Consider the following 23,040-nt stretch of genomic DNA (forward strand, 5'->3'; position numbering starts at 1 on the left):
TTAATTTTGTATACAATGGACAATCTCGTGATGAGATTCAGAAAGAAGTGAACTTGCATTACATCTTGGGAAACTTAGATGTAGAGTGGGCTACAAAGTCTGGTGGCGTGGGTGGCAGGTGTCATGTGTCACGCCCTCGAGAGGGTGTGAGAGGCAGGTGTCATGTGTCACGCCCTCGAGAGGGTGTGAGAGGCAGGTGTCATGTGCCACGCCCTCGAGAGGGTGTGAGAGGCACGTGTCATGTGTCACGCCCTCGAGAGGGTGTGAGAGGCAGGTGTCATGTGTCACGCCCTCGAGAGGGTGTGAGAGGCACGTGTCATGTGTCACGCCCTCGAGAGGGTGTGGATGACAGGGGTCATGTACTATGCCCTCGAGTGAACATGAGAGGCAAGTGTCATGTGTCTCACTCTCGAGTGGGCGTGGATACCCGGGGTCACGTATCCCGAGAGGAAGGTGTCATGTATCACGCCCTCGAGTGGGCGTGACACATGACAGGGGTCATGTGCCAGGCCCTCGAGTGTCATGTTCAGCCACATGACGCTGCCCAATGACGATATGTTCACTCACAAGATGAGTGACGACGCACATTAAACTCTGCCTTCGGAGAAATAGTTAAGCCCTTTTAACCAGAGTAACGCGCTCAGACCCTGGCGACCAGAGGACAAGCGACCCTTCTCTCCTCACGCCAACTGCCAACACCAGCCACCAACACGCCCTAGAATTTCAACAGCAATTAAAATGATATATTGCTGGAGAAAAAGAATAAAGTGCTTAGTCTAGTTATGGCTTTTCACTGCGGACGTGTGGATAATTCAAATTGAATATAATTATGTGTAACATTTTAATGTGTATACTTTGTTTGTAATGTGTAATTCGCTACATTGTTTTTGACGTTAATGGTTGTTTTAACTCTTTACTCAGGATAATTGTATTTTGTTTTCGTGGAGTAGTATTGAGATGCATATAAAATAATTCTGAAACTACAACTTAATTTTACCAAATATAATTTTGCATTCATTATACTATAATAATATAACATAAATATCAATTAATAATGTAATGAGGATATGATAAAATTCGAAACGCGAGGCACTTTTGATGTAGAGATTTTATGTTTATATTGCAAGAAGAAACATCTATGATGGCAACATGGACATGTTTACGAGTGTTGCCAGTTGAAGAGGCGCGATTTATGTGTTTATAAACAACAACTAACACTAATGAATAAAAAAACACGAGATAAAGACATTAGCAATATATGTTCTAGTTTCAAATATTATTTGTTGTATAAGAATAACTACACTCGCCTTTGTCAGCAGTATACATTTTTCGTCTTTATTTATTCCATTTATATAAAAGATACTTTAATGGGTTGAACACTGTAATAGATTATATACACTGAGTGGTGTACCACGCTTCGCGGTGTGTATATACTGACATGTTACTGGACAGTGTTCAGGACTTAGTAAGTTTTTGTGATCAGTAAGCTTAATAACCCTCCAGAGGTTGATAGCTCTGAACCCCAACACCAAACCACAGATGTTGGTCACTAAATGATATCTTCTCGCACTAAGACATATCGTCTTAGTGCGAGAAGATATCATTTAGTGACCAACATTAGATATCGTTAGATATTTGAATGACTGGCATTTGTGCGAATGCCTTGAGCCACGTGAAGGGCACAGAGATTATACTAAGATTCCCATCTCACATACAAACACTTTTCAGATGGTAATCTGCTATAGCCAGTACTAGCAAATTTTGCATAGATTATTGGTCATGGATACGAGAATATAGCTCAAAGAACCATTTATCAGTAGGTGTTAAGAGTCTAATGACTGGACATTGGATGATAAGTTATTGGAGAGAATAATCTATTATTTTTCCTGTAGCACAGTGATCAGTGCGATTAGTTTAAACCCGAATGGTTTCAGGTTTGATTCCGGTGGTATTGTGCAGACGCATTGGCATGCTTTCCTTACATGTAATGTACTGCTCACCTGGCAGTAAATAGATACCTGGACGATAGTGACAGGCGAGAATTCACTACCTGAGAGAATGTGAACACCTCAGAGACATTAGAAATATGTGTAGCATAATAAACCCAACATTGTTTGAGTTAGGAAAACAATATTTGTCAAATATTGATACTGTTCTTTAAAAATTCCCCCATTTTGCACCCGCAAGATAACGTAAGCTTTTAAGGGTTGATAGATGTTAATCTTCTTGTTTGAGAAGCTGTTCACTTGAGACATTTAAGCAAGTCCCAGCTGTGTCTGGGTACAAGTGACAGCGTGAACAACCCAGCGGGTTTTCTTCCTATTGGGGAGTGTTGTACATGCTGCTATGGCGGTGTGCCCACTCACAGGATGAGTGGCGCTGCCCAATACTGTCACTATGGCGGTGTGTCCACTCACAGGATGAGCGGCGCTGCCCAATACTGTCACTATGGCGGTGTGTCCACTCACAGGATGAGTGGCGCTGCCCAATACTGTCACTATGGCGGTGTGTCCACTCACAGGATGAGTGGCGCTGCCCAATACTGTCACTATGGCGGTGTGTCCACTCACAGGATGAGCGGCGCTGCCCAATACTGTCACTATGGCGGTGTGTCCACTCACAGGATGAGTGGCGCTGCCCAATACTGTCACTATGGCGGTGTGTCCACTCACAGGATGAGTGGCGCTGCCCAATACTGTCACTATGGCGGTGTGTCCACTCACAGGATGAGTGGCGCTGCCCAATACTGTCACTATGGCGGTGTGTCCACTCACAGGATGAGTGGCGCTGCCCAATACTGTCACTATGGCGGTGTGTCCACTCACAGGATGAGTGGCGCTGCCCAATACTGTCACTATGGCGGTGTGTCCACTCACAGGATGAGTGGCGCTGCCCAATACTGTCACTATGGCGGTGTGTCCACTCACAGCATGAGTGGCGCTGCCCAATACTGTCACTATGGCGGTGTGTCCACTCACAGGATGAGTGGCGCTGCCCAATAAACTCGCCCTTCAGGGCAAAATTAAACAAATTTGGAAGCTAATAAACTGTTGCATCCTGAGGTGGATCAGAAGCTGGTCTAGCGGGACCCCGGTAACCTAACAGGGGTCTTGACCCCTGATAATGAAAAAAAATCGTTAGAATTGTAGGGGGAGGGAGGGGGTTGTCGTTACTGCCATAGTGGTCCAACTCACCACTACCCACTGATTGTTCACCTCTTTCCCCAAGGGACCTGCCCCTAGTATGGATACACCATCCCATATAGTGGGCGACCACACTGTCAGAGTTGCCACTACCACAAGATAAACATGAAGGAATTGGCACATGTTTCGTCTCTGCAAGACAGTAGCATTAGGCAGCTCTAGCTAATATATATATATATATATATATATATATATATATATATATATATATATATATATATATATATATATATATATATATATATATATATATATAATATATATAATATATTTGGTGAATGTTTTTATTTATATATTGACCAAATAGTGTGTTAAGTTAATTACGGTCCATCAAGATAAGATATAAGGTTTGTTGATAGACAACAAGGACGCGACCTACTTGTCAGTACCAAGGCTGAAGGGTGTTGACACTCCAGCACTTAACTAAATAGTTGGAGACTTTTATAGACGTCATCGCAAATGGTTTGGTGTTGGGCTTAAGGCCCACCAACGTCTGGAGGGTTATTAAGGCCACCACAACAGCTTTCTGACCAGCCAGCAAGTTTGGTGTAGTCATGAACATAGTTTTAAATTTTTAAATTTTGCCCCGAGGGGCGAGTTTATTGGGCAGAGCCACTCATCCTGTGAGTGGACACACCAACTGGGACTAAAGTATATGCTCTGTGAATATATACAGAGAAGCGTGGTACACCTCTGAGTTTATGGTATATGTCTTTGTACCACCTCTCAGTGTAAAGTATGTCTTTGTACCACCTCTCAGTGTATAGTATATGTCTTTGTACCACCTCTCAGTGTATAGTATGTCTTTGTACCACCTCTCAGTGTATAGCATATGTCTTTGTACCACCTCTCAGTGTATAGCATATGTCTTTGTACCACCTCTCAGTGTATAGTATATGTCTTTGTACCACCTCTCAGTGTATAGTATATGTCTTTGTACCACCTCTCAGTGTATAGTATGTCTTTGTACCACCTCTCAGTGTATAGCATATGTCTTTGTACCACCTCTCAGTGTATAGTATATGTCTTTGCACCACCTCTCAGTGTATAGTATGACTTTGTACCACCTCTCAGTGTATAGTATATGTCTTTGTACCACCTCTCAGTGTATAGTATATGTCTTTGTACCACCTCTCAGTGTATAGTATATGTCTTTGTACCACCTCTCAGTGTATAGTATATGTCTTTGTACCACCTCTCAGTGTATAGTATGACTTTGTACCACCTCTCAGTGTATAGTATATGTCTTTGTACCACCTCTCAGTGTATAGTATATGTCTTTGTACCACCTCTCAGTGTATAGTATATGTCTTTGTACCACCTCTCAGTGTATAGTATGTCTTTGTACCACCTCTCAGTGTATAGTATCTCTTGTATACATTTAGTTTTGTGATGGGCCTAGTGCCCATCAACCTCTGTAAAGTTATAGAGGCAGCGACAAGTATTTACTGACTAACCAGCAAGAATATTCTATCGTCTCCAACATAGTGCAGGACTATAGAAAACGTCTTCAATGTTTACCGTAAATACATATATATTGCAATCCAAAAGTAATTAATTGTTATTATAATTACAGCGTTTGCATGTTAGATGTAAATATCTTCGCTGAGGTCTAATTAAGAGCTTTATTTTACTTCTCACAAAATTCTCAGGTAATATAAGTGTGAAGATCAACAAACAAATTGAAATTTGTGCAAATATACAGAAAATCAGAGTCCACCCTAAATATAAACTAAGTGAACTCTTGGATAATTACTCTCTTATCTAAAAATATGTAGAGAAGTATATATGTAAACTTAGTTTAAAAACTTTCTGTAACTTCTAGCGAAGATATGGTATACTTACAAATATATATATTCATTTTTTCTGCATAGATAATTATGAATTAGGAGATTGAATAAGGAATATTATTAAGGGATAGTGTGTAGCGACCTTGGGGTATATAAGTACTAGCGGGAAGAGTAAGCATCGCAGTGTTTTGCTGCAGTTGACCTTGAAGTCAATATATGAAACGTGGCTCTTGACATCACTTTAGGAGCCTCTATAGGTGCTTATGGAGGCTATTGAAGTACTTCCATCTCTTATTTCCAGTCGAAATAAACAAATATTTAACGGCTTAGATTTAACTTGTATTTAGTAGACGTGCAATGTGCAGTTAGAAATGCATTTGCTGTTTTGATGCCGGGATGACTCGCTTAAAACACTCATTGTGACTCACCTTACACCACTCTGAAGGTGACTCACCATCATGTAACACACCACCGTCACTGTGACTCACACCACCGTCACTGTGACTCACACCCCCCTCACTGTGACTCACACACCACCCTCACTGTGACTCACACCCCCCTCACTGTGACTCACACACCCTCACTGTGACTCACACACCCTCACTGTGACTCACACACCCTCACTGTGACTCACACCCCCCTCACTGTGACTCACACCACCCTCACTGTGGCTCACACCCCCCCTCACTGTGACTCACACACCCTCACTGTGACTCACACACCCTCACTGTGACTCACACCCCCCTCACTGTGACTCACACATCACCCACACTGTGACTCACACCCCCCTCACTGTGACTCACACACCCTCACTGTGACTCACACACCCTCACTGTGACTCACAGCCCCCTCACTGTGACTCACACACCCTCACTGTGACTCACACACCCTCACTGTGACTCACAGCCCCCTCACTGTGACTCACACCACCATCACTGTGACTCACACCACCCTCACTGTGACCCACACCACCATCACTGTGACTCACACCACCCTCACTGTGACTCACACACCACCCTCACTGTGACTCACACCCCCCCTCACTGTGACTCACACCACCCTCACTGTGACTCACACCACCCTCACTGTGACTCACACCACCCTCACTGTGACTCACACCACCCTCACTGTGACTCACACCCCCCTCACTGTGACTCACACCCCCCTCACTGACACACACACCCCTCACTGTGACTCACACACACCCCCCTCACTGTGACTCACACACACCACCCTCACTGTGACTCACACCACCCTCACTGTGACTCACTCACACCCCCCCCTACTGTGACTCACACACCACCCTCACTGTGACTCACACACACCACCCTCACTGTGACTCACACATCACCCTCACTGTGACTCACACCCCCCTCACTGTGACTCACACCCCCCTCACTGTGACTCACACCACCCTCACTGTGACTCACACACACCACCCTCACTGTGACTCACACATCACCCTCAATGTGACTCACACCCCCCTCACTGTGACTCACACCCCCCCCTCACTGTGACTCACACACACCCCCCTCACTGTGACTCACACACATCACCCTCACTGTGACTCACACACACCACCCTCACTGTGAATCACCCCCCTCACTCTGACTCACACCACCCTCACTGTAACTCACACCCCCTCACTGTGACTCACACCCCCTCACTTTGACTCACACCCCCCTCAGTGTGTCTCACACCACCCTCACTTTGACTCACACCCCCTCACTGTGTCTCACACCCCCTCACTGTGACTCACACCACCCTCACTGTGACTCACACCCCCCCTCACTGTGACTCACACCACCCTCACTGTGACTCACACCCCCTCACTGTGACTCACACCCCCCTCACTGTGTCTCACACCCCCCTCACTTTGACTCACACCCCCTCACTGTGACTCACACCCCCCTCACTGTGACTCACACCACCCTCACTGTGACTCACACCCCCCTCACTGTGACTCACACCACCCTCACTGTGACTCACACCCCCCTCACTGTGACTCACACCCCCCCTCACTGTGACTCACACACACCACCCTCACTGTGACTCACACACACCACCCTCACTGTGACTCACACACACCCCCCCTCACTGTGACTCACACACACCCCCCTCACTGTCACTCACACCACCCTCACTGTGACTCACACCCCCCTCACTGTGACTCACACACACCCCTCACTATGACTCACCCCCCCTCACTGTGACTCACACCCCCTCACTGTGACTCACCCCCTCACTCTGACTCACACCACCCTCACTGTGACTCACACCCTCCTCACTGTGACTCACACACACCACCCTCACTGTGACTCACACACCACCCTCACTGTGACTCACACACCACCCTCACTGTGACTCACACACACCACCCTCACTGTGACTCACCCCCCCTCACTGTGACTCACACACACCACCCTCACTGTGACTCACCCCCTCACTCTGACTCACACCACCCTCACTGTGACTCACACACACCACCCTCACTGTGACTCACACCCCCCTCACTGTGACTCACACACACCACCCTCACTGTGACTCACACCACCCTCACTGTGACTCACACACACCACCCTCACTGTGACTCACACCCCCCTCACTGTGACTCACACTACCCTCACTGTGACTCACACCACCCTCACTGTGACTCACACCACCCTCACTGTGACTCACACACACCACCCTCACTGTGACTCACACCCCCCTCACTGTGACTCACACCACCCTCACTGTGACTCACACCACCCTCACTGTGACTCACACCACGCTCACTGTGACTCACACACACCACCCTCACTGTGACTCACACCCCCCCCCTCACTGTGACTCACACACCACCCTCACTGTGACTCACACCACCCTCACTGTGACTCACACACCCTCACTGTGACTCACACACCCTCACTGTGACTCACACCCCCCTTACTGTGACTCACACACCCTCACTGTGACTCACACACCCTCACTGTGACTCACACCCCCCTCACTGTGACACACACCCCCTCACTGTGACACCCCCCTCACTCTGACTCACACCACCCTCACTGTGACTCACACCCTCCTCACTGTGACTCACACACACCACCCTCACTGTGACTCACACACCACCCTCACTGTGACTCACACACCACCCTCACTGTGACTCACACACACCACCCTCACTGTGACTCACCCCCCCCTCACTGTGACTCACACACACCACCCTCACTGTGACTCACCCTCTCACTGTGACTCACACCACCCTCACTGTGACTCACCCCCCTCACTCTGACTCACACCACCCTCACTGTGACTCACACACACCCCTCACTGTGACTCACCCCCTCACTGTGACTCACACCACCCTCACTGTGACTCACCCCCCTCACTCTGACTCACACCACCCTCACTGTGACTCACACACACCACCCTCACTGTGACTCACACCCCCCTCACTGTGACTCACACACACCACCCTCACTGTGACTCACACCACCCTCACTGTGACTCACACACACCACCCTCACTGTGACTCACACCCCCCTCACTGTGACTCACACTACCCTCACTGTGACTCACACCACCCTCACTGTGACTCACACCACCCTCACTGTGACTCACACACACCACCCTCACTGTGACTCACACCCCCCTCACTGTGACTCACACCACCCTCACTGTGACTCACACCACCCTCACTGTGACTCACACCACCCTCACTGTGACTCACACACACCACCCTCACTGTGACTCACACCCCCCTCACTGTGACTCACACACCACCCTCACTGTGACTCACACCACCCTCACTGTGACTCACACACCCTCACTGTGACTCACACACCCTCACTGTGACTCACACCCCCCTCACTGTGACTCACACACCCTCACTGTGACTCACACACCCTCACTGTGACTCACACACCCTCACTGTGACTCACACCCCCCTCACTGTGACTCACACACCCTCACTGTGACTCACACACCCTCACTGTGACTCACAGCCCCCTCACTGTGACTCACACCACCATCACTGTGACTCACACCACCCTCACTGTGACTCACACCACCCTCACTGTGACTCACACACCACCCTCACTGTGACTCACACCCCCCCCCTCACTGTGACTCACACCACCCTCACTGTGACTCACACCACCCTCACTGTGACTCACACCACCCTCACTGTGACTCACAGCCCCCTCACTGTGACTCACACCACCATCACTGTGACTCACACCACCCTCACTGTGACTCACACCACCCTCACTGTGACTCACACACCACCCTCACTGTGACTCACACCCCCCCCCCTCACTGTGACTCACACCCCCCCTCACTGTGACTCACACCCCCCTCACTGACACACACCCCCCTCACTGTGACTCACACACACCCCCCTCACTGTGACTCACACACACCACCCTCACTGTGCCTCACACCACCCTCACTGTGACTCACTCACACCCCCCCTACTGTGACTCACACACCACCCTCACTGTGACTCACACACATCACCCTCACTGTGACTCACTCATCACCCTCACTGTGACTCACACCCCCTCACTGTGACTCACACCACCCTCACTGTGACTCACACACACCACCCTCACTGTGACTCACACATCACCCTCAATGTGACTCACACCCCCTCACTGTGACTCACACACACCCCCCTCACTGTGACTCACACACACCCCCCTCACTGTGACTCACGCACATCACCCTCACTGTGACTCACACACACCACCCTCACTGTGACTCATACACACCCCCTCACTGTGACTCACACCACCCTCACTGTGACTCACACCACCCTCACTGTGACTCACACCACCCTCACTGTGACTCACGCCACCCTCACTGTGACTCACACCCCTTCACTGAGACTCACACCACCCTCACTGTGACTCACACCCCCTTCACTGAGACTCACACCCCCTCACTGTGACTCATATCCCCCTCACTGTGACTCACACCCCCTCACTGTGACTCACACCCCCTCACTGTGACTCACACACCACCCTCACTGTGACTCACACCCCCTCACTGTGACTCATATCCCCCTCACTGTGACTCACACCACCCTCACTGTGACTCACACACACACCACCCCTCACTGTGACTCACATCCCCCCTCACTGTGACTCACACCACCCTCACTGTGACTCATATCCCCCTCACTGACTCACACCCCCCTCACTGTGACTCACACCCCCTCACTGTGACTCACACACCACCCTCACTGTGACTCACACACCACCCTCACTGTGACTCACACACACCACCCTCACTGTGACTCACACCCCCCTCACTGTGACTCACACCACCCTCACTGTGACTCATATCCCCCTCACTGACTCACACCCCTCTCACTGTGACTCACACCCCCTCACTGCGACTCACACCTCCCTCACTGTGACTCACACACCACCCTCACTGTGACTCACACCACCTTCACTGTGACTCACACACACCACCCTCACTGTGACTCACACCACCCCTCACTGTGACTCATATCCCCCTCACTGTGACTCACACCCCCTCGCTGTGACTCACACCCCCCTCACTGTGTCTCACACCCCCCCTCACTTTGACTCACACCCCCTCACTGTGTCTCACACCCCCCTCACTGTGACTCACACCACCCTCACTGTGACTCACACCCCCCCTCACTGTGACTCACACCACCCTCACTGTGACTCACACCCCCTCACTGTGACTCACACCCCCCTCACTGTGTCTCACACCCCCCTCACTTTGACTCACACCCCCTCACTGTGACTCACACCCCCCCTCACTGTGACTCACACCACCCTCACTGTGACTCACACCCCCTCACTGTGACTCACACCCCCCTCACTGTGAGTCACACCCCCTCTCACTGTGACTCACACCCCCCCTCACTGTGACTCACACACACCACCCTCACTGTGACTCACACACACCACCCTCACTGTGACTCACACACACCCCCCTCACTGTGACTCACACACCCCCCCCTCACTGTCACTCACACCACCCTCACTGTGACTCACACCCCCCTCACTGTGACTCGCACACACCACCCTCACTGTGACTCACCCCCCCTCACTGTGACTCACACCCCCTCACTGTGACTCACACCACCCTCACTGTGACTCACACCCTCCTCACTGTGACTCAAACACACCACCCTCACTGTGACTCACACACCACCCTCACTGTGACTCACACACCACCCTCACTGTGACTCACACACCACCCTCACTGTGACTCACACACACCACCCTCACTGTGACTCACCCCCCCTCACTGTGACTCACACACACCACCCTCACTGTGACTCACCCCCTCACTGTGACTCTCACCACCCTCACTGTGACTCACCCCCCTCACTCTGACTCACACCACCCTCACTGTGACTCACACACACCCCTCACTGTGACTCACCCCCTCACTGTGACTCACACCACCCTCACTGTGACTCACCCCCCTCACTCTGACTCACACCACCCTCACTGTGACTCACACACACCACCCTCACTGTGACTCACACCCCCCTCACTGTGACTCACACCCCCTCACTGTGACTCACACACCACCCTCACTGTGACTCACACACCACCCTCACTGTGACTCACACACACCACCCTCACTGTGACTCACACCCCCCTCACTGTGACTCACACCACCCTCACTGTGACTCATATCCCCCTCACTGACTCACACCCCTCTCACTGTGACTCACACCCCCTCACTGCGACTCACACCTCCCTCACTGTGACTCACACACCACCCTCACTGTGACTCACACCACCTTCACTGTGACTCACACACACCACCCTCACTGTGACTCACACCACCCCTCACTGTGACTCATATCCCCCTCACTGTGACTCACACCCCCTCGCTGTGACTCACACCCCCCTCACTGTGTCTCACACCCCCCCTCACTTTGACTCACACCCCCTCACTGTGTCTCACACCCCCCTCACTGTGACTCACACCACCCTCACTGTGACTCACACCCCCCCTCACTGTGACTCACACCACCCTCACTGTGACTCACACCCCCTCACTGTGACTCACACCCCCCTCACTGTGTCTCACACCCCCCTCACTTTGACTCACACCCCCTCACTGTGACTCACACCCCCCCTCACTGTGACTCACACCACCCTCACTGTGACTCACACCCCCTCACTGTGACTCACACCCCCCTCACTGTGAGTCACACCCCCTCTCACTGTGACTCACACCCCCCCTCACTGTGACTCACACACACCACCCTCACTGTGACTCACACACACCACCCTCACTGTGACTCACACACACCCCCCTCACTGTGACTCACACACCCCCCCCTCACTGTCACTCACACCACCCTCACTGTGACTCACACCCCCCTCACTGTGACTCGCACACACCACCCTCACTGTGACTCACCCCCCCTCACTGTGACTCACACCCCCTCACTGTGACTCACACCACCCTCACTGTGACTCACACCCTCCTCACTGTGACTCAAACACACCACCCTCACTGTGACTCACACACCACCCTCACTGTGACTCACACACCACCCTCACTGTGACTCACACACCACCCTCACTGTGACTCACACACCCCACCCTCACTGTGACTCACCCCCCCTCACTGTGACTCACACACACCACCCTCACTGTGACTCACCCCCTCACTGTGACTCTCACCACCCTCACTGTGACTCACCCCCCTCACTCTGACTCACACCACCCTCACTGTGACTCACACACACCCCTCACTGTGACTCACCCCCTCACTGTGACTCACACCACCCTCACTGTGACTCACCCCCCTCACTCTGACTCACACCACCCTCACTGTGACTCACACACACCACCCTCACTGTGACTCACACCCCCCTCACTGTGACTCACACACACCACCCTCACTGTGACTCACACCACCCTCACTGTGACTCACACACACCACCCTCACTGTGACTCACACCCCCCCTCACTGTGACTCACACACCCCCCCTCACTGTGACTCACACACCACCCTCACTGTGACTCACACCACCCTCACTGTGACTCACACCACCCTCACTGTGACTCACACACACCACCCTCACTGTGACTCACACCCCCCTCACTGTGACTCACACCCCCCCCCTCACTGTGACTCACACCCTCCCCCCTCACTGTGACTCACACCACCCTCACTGTGACTCACACACACCACCCTCACTGTGACTCACCCCCATGCATCCCCCATACACCACCATACATCCCCCAGACACCACCATACATCCCCCAGACACCACCATACATCCCCCGGACACCACCATACATCCCCCAGACACCACCATACATCCCCCAGACACCCCCATACATCCCCCAGACACCACCATACATCCCCCAGACACCACCATACATCCTCCAGACACCCCCATACATCCCCCATACACCACCATACATCCCCCATACACCACCATACATCCACCAGACACCACCATACATCCCCCATACACCACCATACATCCCCCAGACACCACCATACATCCCCCATACACCACCATACAGCCCCCAGACACCACCATACATCCCCCATACACCACCATACATCCCCCAGACACCACCATACATTCCCCAGACACCACCATACATCCACCAGACACCACCATACATCCCCCAGACACCCCCATACATCCCCCAGACACCCCCATACATCCCCCATACACCACTATACATCCCCCATACACCACCATACATCCACCAGACACCACCAGACACCACCATATACCACCATACATCCCCCAGACACCACCATACATCCTCCAGACACCACCATACATCCCCCAGACACCACCATACATTCCCCAGACACCACCATACATCCACCAGACACCACCATACATCCCCCAGACAGCCCCATACATCCCCCAGACACCCCCATACATCCCCATACACCACTATACATCCCCCATACACCACCATACATCCACCAGACACCACCAGACACCACCATATACCACCATACATCCCCCAGACACCACCATACATCCTCCAGACACCACCATACATCCCCCAGACACCACCATACATCCCCCAGACACCACCAGACACCACCATACATCCTCCAGACACCACCATACATCCACCAGACACCCCCATACATCCCCCATACACCACCATACATCCACCAGAAACCACCATACATCACCCATACACCACCATACATCCCCCAGACACCACCATACATCCCCCAGACACCACCATACATCCCCCAGACACCACCATACATCCTCCAGACACCACCATACATCCCCCAGACACCACCATACATCCCCCATACACCACCATACATCCACCAGAAACCAACATACATCCCCCATACACCACCATACATCCCCCATACACCACCATACATCCCCCAGACACCACCATACATCCTCCAGACACCACCAGACACCACCATACACCACCATACATCCCCCAGACACCACCAGACACCACCATACATCCCCCAGACACCACCATACATCCCCCAGACACCACCAGACACCACCAGACACCACCATACATCACCAGACACCACCAGACACCACCATACATCACCAGACACCACCAGACACCACCATACATCCACCAGACACCACTAGACACCACTAGACACCACCAGACACCACCAGACACCATCATACATCCCCCAGACACCACCAGACACCACCAGACACCACCATACATCTCCCAGACACCATAATACATCCTCCAGACACCACCAGACACCACCAGACATCACCAGACACCACCAGACACCACCAGACACCACCAGACACCACCATACATCCCCCAGACACCACCAGACACCACCAGACACCACCAGACACCACCATACTTCTCCCAGACACCATAATACAAACCCAAGACACCACCATACTTCCACCAGACACCACCATACATCCCCCAGACACCACCAGACACCACCAGACACCACCAGACACCACCAGACACCACCAGACACCACCAGACACCACCATACATCCCCCAGACACCATCAGACACCACCATACTTCCACCAGACACCACCAGACACCACCAGACACCACCAGACACCACCATACATCCCCCAGACACCACCATACATCCACCAGACACCACCAGACACCACCAGACACCACCATACATCCCCCAGACACCACCATACATCCCCCAGACACCACCATACATCCACCAGACACCACCAAACACCACCAGACACCACCAGACACCACCAGACACCACCATACATCCCCCAGACACCATAATACATCCCCCAGACACCACCATACATCCACCAGACACCACCAGACACCACCAGACACCACCATACATCCTCCAGACACCACCAGACACCACCAGACACCACCAGACACCACCAGACACCACCAGACACCACCATACATCCCCCAGACACCACCATACATCCACCAGACACCACCATACATCCCCCAGACACCACCATACATCCACCAGACACCACCAGACACCACCATACATCCTCCAGACACCACCAGACACCACCAGACACCACCATACACCACCAGACACCACCATACACCACCATACACCACCAGACACCACCAGACACCACCATACACCACCATACACCACCAGACACCACCAGACACCACCAGACACCACCAGACACCACCAGACACCACCATACACCACCATACATCCACCAGACACCACCAGACACCACCAGACACCACCATACACCACCAGACACCACCATACACCACCAGACACCACCAGACACCACCATACACCACCAGACACCACCATACACCACCAGACACCACCATACACCACCAGACACCACCATACACCACCAGACACCACCATACACCACCAGACACCACCATACACCACTATACACCACCAGACACCACCATACACCACCATACATCCACCAGACACCACCAGACACCACCAGACACCACCATACACCACCAGACACCACCAGACACCACCATACACCACCAGACACCACCATACACCACCATACATCCACCAGACACCACCAGACACCACCAGACACCACCATACACCACCAGACACCACCAGACACCACCATACACCACCAGACACCACCATACACCACCATACACCACCAGACACCACCAGACACCACCAGACACCACCATACACCACCAGACACCACCAGACACCACCATACACCACCAGACACCACCAGACACCACCATACATCCCCCAGACACCACCAGACACCACCATACATCCCCCAGACACCACCAGACACCACCATACATCCACCAGACACCACCAGACACCACCAGACACCACCAGGCACCACCATACATCCCCCAGACATCCACCAGACACCACCATACACCACCAGACACCACCATACACCACCATACACCACCAGACACCACCATACACCACCATACACCACCATACATCCACCAGACACCACCAGACACCACCAGACACCACCAGACACCACCAGACACCACCATACATCCTCCAAACACCACCAGACACCACCATACACCACCAGACACCACCAGACACCACCATACATCCTCCAGACACCACCAGACACCACCAGACACCACCAGACACCACCAGACACCACCATACATCCCCCAGACATCCACCAGACAACCACCAGACACCACCAGACACCACCAGACACCACCATACATCCCCCAGACACCACCAGACACCACCGGACACCACCAGACACTAACATACACCACCAGACACCACCAGACACCACCAGATACCACCAGACACCTCCAGACACCACCATACATCCACCAGACACCACCAGACACCACCAGACACCACCAGACACCACCAGACACCACCATACATACACCAGACACCACCAGACACCACCATACATCCACCAGACACCACCAGACACCACCAGACACCACCAGACACCACCAGACACCACCATACATCCACCATATACCACCAGACACCACCAGACACCACCAGACACCACCAGACACCACCAAATACCACCAGACACCACCAGACACCACCAGACACCACCAGACACCACCATAAATCCTCCAGACACCACCAGACACCGCCAGACACCACCAGACACCACCAGACACCACCATACATCCCCCAGACACCACCATACATCCACCAGACACCACCAGACACCACCAGACACCACCATACACCACCATACATCCCCCAGACACCACCAGACACCACCTGACACCACCATACATCCCCCAGACACCACCATACATCCACCAGACACCACCAGACACCACCAGACACCACCAGACACCACCAGACACCACCATACATCCTCCAGACACCACCAGACACCACCAGACACCACCAGACACCACCATACATCCCCCAGACACCACCATACATCCACCAGACACCACCATACATCCCCCAGACACCACCATACATCCACCAGACACCACCAGACACCACCAGACACCACCAGACACCACCATACATCCTCCAGACACCACCAGACACCACCAGACACCACCAGACACCACCAGACACCACCATACATCCCCCAGACACCACCAGACACCACCAGACACCACCAGACACCACCATACATATACCATATACCACCAGACACCACCAGACACCACCAGACACCACCAAATACCACCAGACACCACCAGACACCACCATACACCACCAGACACCACCAAATACCACCAGACACCACCAGACACCACCATACATATACCATATACCACCAGACACCACCAGACACCACCAGACACCACCAGACACCACCAGACACCACCATACACCACCAGACACCACCAGACACCACCAGACACCACCATACACCACCAGACATCACCAGACACCACCAGACACCACCATACACCACCAGACATCCCCCAGACACCACCAGACACCACCAGACACCACCATACACCACCAGACACCACCAGACACCACCATACACCACCAGACACCACCAGACACCACCAGACACCACCAGACACCACCAGACACCACCAGACACCACCATACACCACCATACACCACCAGACACCACCAGACACCACCAGACACCACCAGACACCACCAGACACCACCATACACCACCAGACACCACCATACACCACCAGATATCCCCCAGACACCACCAGACACCACCAGACACCACCATACACCACCAGACACCACCAGACACCACCAGACACCACCATACACCACCAGACACCACCAGACACCACCATACACCACCATACACCACCATACACCACCAGACACCACCATACATCCACCAGACACCACCAGACACCACCAGACACCACCATACACCACCAGACACCACCAGACACCACCATACACCACCAGACACCACCATACACCACCATACACCACCAGACACCACCAGACACCACCAGACACCACCATACACCACCAGACACCACCAGACACCACCATACACCACCAGACACCACCATACACCACCAGACACCACCATACACCACCAGACACCACCAGACACCACCATACACCACCAGACACCACCATACACCACTATACACCACCAGACACCACCATACACCACCATACATCCACCAGACACCACCAGACACCACCAGACACCACCATACACCACCAGACACCACCAGACACCACCATACACCACCAGACACCACCATACACCACCATACATCCACCAGACACCACCAGACACCACCAGACACCACCATACACCACCAGACACCACCAGACACCACCATACACCACCAGACACCACCATACACCACCATACACCACCAGACACCACCAGACACCACCAGACACCACCATACACCACCAGACACCACCAGACACCACCATACACCACCAGACACCACCAGACACCACCATACATCCCCCAGACACCACCAGACACCACCATACATCCCCCAGACACCACCAGACACCACCATACATCCACCAGACACCACCAGACACCACCAGACACCACCAGGCACCACCATACATCCCCCAGACATCCACCAGACACCACCATACACCACCAGACACCACCATACACCACCATACACCACCAGACACCACCATACACCACCATACACCACCATACATCCACCAGACACCACCAGACACCACCAGACACCACCAGACACCACCAGACACCACCTTACATCCTCCAAACACCACCAGACACCACCATACACCACCAGACACCACCAGACACCACCATACATCCTCCAGACACCACCAGACACCACCAGACACCACCAGACACCACCAGACACCACCATACATCCCCCAGACATCCACCAGACAACCACCAGACACCACCAGACACCACCAGACACCACCATACATCCCCCAGACACCACCAGACACCACCGGACACCACCAGACACTAACATACACCACCAGACACCACCAGACACCACCAGATACCACCAGACACCTCCAGACACCACCATACATCCACCAGACACCACCAGACACCACCAGACACCACCAGACACCACCAGACACCACCATACATACACCAGACACCACCAGACACCACCATACATCCACCAGACACCACCAGACACCACCAGACACCACCAGACACCACCAGACACCACCATACATCCACCATATACCACCATACACCACCAGACACTACCAGACACCACCATACATCCACCAGACACCACCAGACACCACCAGACACCACCAGACACCACCAGACACCACCAAATACCACCAGACACCACCAGACACCACCAGACACCACCAGACACCACCATAAATCCTCCAGACACCACCAGACACCGCCAGACACCACCAGACACCACCAGACACCACCATACATCCCCCAGACACCACCATACATCCACCAGACACCACCAGACACCACCAGACACCACCATACACCACCATACATCCCCCAGACACCACCAGACACCACCTGACACCACCATACATAACCCAGACACCACCATACATCCACCAGACACCACCAGACACCACCAGACACCACCAGACACCACCAGACACCACCATACATCCTCCAGACACCACCAGACACCACCAGACACCACCAGACACCACCATACATCCCCCAGACACCACCATACATCCACCAGACACCACCATACATCCCCCAGACACCACCATACATCCACCAGACACCACCAGACACCACCAGACACCACCAGACACCACCATACATCCTCCAGACACCACCAGACACCACCAGACACCACCAGACACCACCAGACACCACCATACATCCCCCAGACACCACCAGACACCACCAGACACCACCAGACACCACCATACATATACCATATACCACCAGACACCACCAGACACCACCAGACACCACCAAATACCACCAGACACCACCATACACCACCAGACACCACCATACACCACCAGACACCACCAAATACCACCAGACACCACCAGACACCACCATACATATACCATATACCACCAGACACCACCAGACACCACCAGACACCACCAGACACCACCAGACACCACCATACACCACCAGACACCACCAGACACCACCAGACACCACCATACACCACCAGACATCACCAGACACCACCAGACACCACCATACACCACCAGACATCCCCCAGACACCACCAGACACCACCATACACCACCAGACACCACCAGACACCACCATACACCACCAGACACCACCAGACACCACCAGACACCACCAGACACCACCAGACACCACCAGACACCACCAGACACCACCATACACCACCATACACCACCAGACACCACCAGACACCACCAGACACCACCAGACACCACCAGACACCACCATACACCACCAGACACCACCATACACCACCAGATATCCCCCAGACACCACCAGACACCACCAGACACCACCATACACCACCAGACACCACCAGACACCACCAGACACCACCATACACCACCAGACACCACCAGACACCACCATACACCACCATACACCACCATACACCACCAGACACCGCCAGACACCACCATACACCACCAGACACCACCATACACCACCAGACACCACCAGACACCACCAGACACCACCATACACCACCAGACACCACCAGACACCACCATACACCACCAGACACCACCATACACCACCAGACACCACCAGACACCACCAGACACCACCATACATCCACCATACACCACCAGACACCACCATACATCCCCCAGACACCACCAAACATCCACCAGACACCACCAGACACCACCAGACACCACCATACACCACCAGACACCACCAGACACCACCAGACACCACCAGACACCACCATACACCACCAGACATCCACCAGACACCACCATACATCCCCCAGACACCACCAGACACCACCAGACACCACCAGACACCACCAGACACCACCAGACACCACCAGACACCACCATACACCACCAGACACCACCAGACACCACCAGACACCACCATACACCACCAGACACCACCAGACACCACCATACACCACCAGACACCACCAGACACCACCAGACACCACCAGACACCACCATACATCACAATACCTATCAAGGATCGAACTGCCTTAATGCCAAAAATAAAGGAATTAAATTATCATTATATAAATACAATAAACACATTTTGGTCAATTTTAAGTTTACTTTTGCGTCAATAAATGTGAACAAAAAATGTACCCTCTGCCGTGACCAGGATTCGAACCTGGGTTATTGCGGCCACAACGCAATGTACTAACCACTATACGATCACGGCCACCGGTGGTCAGTACTACTGACCGCATGTAATGACCATTTATATAGAGCTACTATCTCCTTAGTGACCACGACGGGGTCAACAAGTGCTGATGGATAGCATCTTATTGCTTCATACTGACCTGCTCAGATTTTTTTCAGTCGTTCCCTCACCCGTCTGATTCTCCCGACATTATTCGTCTCTCTGTGTCTCTCTTTATGTCTCTCTCTCTGTCTCTCTCTTTCTCTGTGTGTCTCATGCTCTTGTGGAGGGGTGTGGTGGTGGTGTGGTGGTGGTGTGGAGGTGGTGTGGTGGTGGTGTGGTGGTGGTGTGGTGGTGGTGTGGTGGTGGTGTGGTGGTGGTGTGGTGGTGGTGTGGAGGTGGTGTGGTGGTGGTGTGGTGGTGGTGTGGAGGTGGTGTGGAGGTGGTGTGGTGGTGGTGTGGTGGTGGTGTGGTGGGGGTGTGGAGGTGGTGTGGTGGTGGTGTGGTGGTGGTGTGGAGGTGGTGTGGTGGTGGTGTGGTGGTGGTGTGGTGGGGGTGTGGAGGTGGTGTGGTGGTGGTGTGGTGGTGGTGTGGAGGTGGTGTGGTGGTGGTGTGGTGGTGGTGTGGTGGGGGTGTGGAGGTGGTGTGGTGGTGGTGTGGTGGTGGTGTGGAGGTGGTGTGGAGGTGGTGTGGTGGGGGTGTGGAGGTGGTGTGGTGGTGGTGTGGTGGGGGTGTGGAGGTGGTGTGGTGGTGGTGTGGTGGGGGTGTGGTGGTGGTGTGTTGGTGGTGTGGTGGGGGTGTGGAGGTGGTGTGGTGGTGGTGTGGTGGTGGTGTGGAGGTGGTGTGGAGGTGGTGTGGAGGTGGTGTGGTGGTGGTGTGGTGGTTGTGTGGTGGTGGTGTGGAGGTGGTGTGGTGGTGGTGTGGTGGGGGTGTGGTGGTGGTGTGGTGGTGGTGTGGTGGGGGTGTGGTGGTGGTGTGGAGGTGGTGTGGAGGTGGTGTGGTGGTGGTGTGGTGGTGGTGTGGTGGTGGTGTGGTGGTGGTGTGGAGGTGGTGTGGTGGTGGTGTGGTGGTGGTGTGGAGGTGGTGTGGAGGTGGTGTGGTGGGGGTGTGGAGGTGGTGTGGTGGTGGTGTGGTGGTGGTGTGGTGGTGGTGTGGTGGTGGTGTGGTGGTGGTGTGGTGGTGGTGTGGAGGTGGTGTGGTGGTGGTGTGGTGGTGGTGTGGAGGTGGTGTGGAGGTGGTGTGGTGGGGGTGTGGAGGTGGTGTGGTGGTGGTGTGGTGGTGGTGTGGAGGTGGTGTGGTGGTGGTGTGGTGGTGGTGTGGTGGTGGTGTGGTGGTGGTGTGGTGGGGGTGTGGAGGTGGTGTGG

General features: G+C 53.3%; 1 non-coding gene across 1 annotated transcript; it reads right to left on the minus strand.

Annotated features, from left to right (window-relative positions):
* Positions 1–21,643: 21,643 nt before the first annotated feature.
* On the minus strand, positions 21,644–21,715 carry TRNAH-GUG (transfer RNA histidin (anticodon GUG)). The gene has a single exon. It is a non-coding gene; the product is annotated as a tRNA-His (tRNA).
* Positions 21,716–23,040: the final 1,325 nt, after the last annotated feature.

The sequence above is a fragment of the Procambarus clarkii genome, chromosome 40 (assembly GCF_040958095.1).
Source record: "Procambarus clarkii isolate CNS0578487 chromosome 40, FALCON_Pclarkii_2.0, whole genome shotgun sequence".
NCBI lineage: Eukaryota > Metazoa > Arthropoda > Malacostraca > Decapoda > Cambaridae > Procambarus > Procambarus clarkii.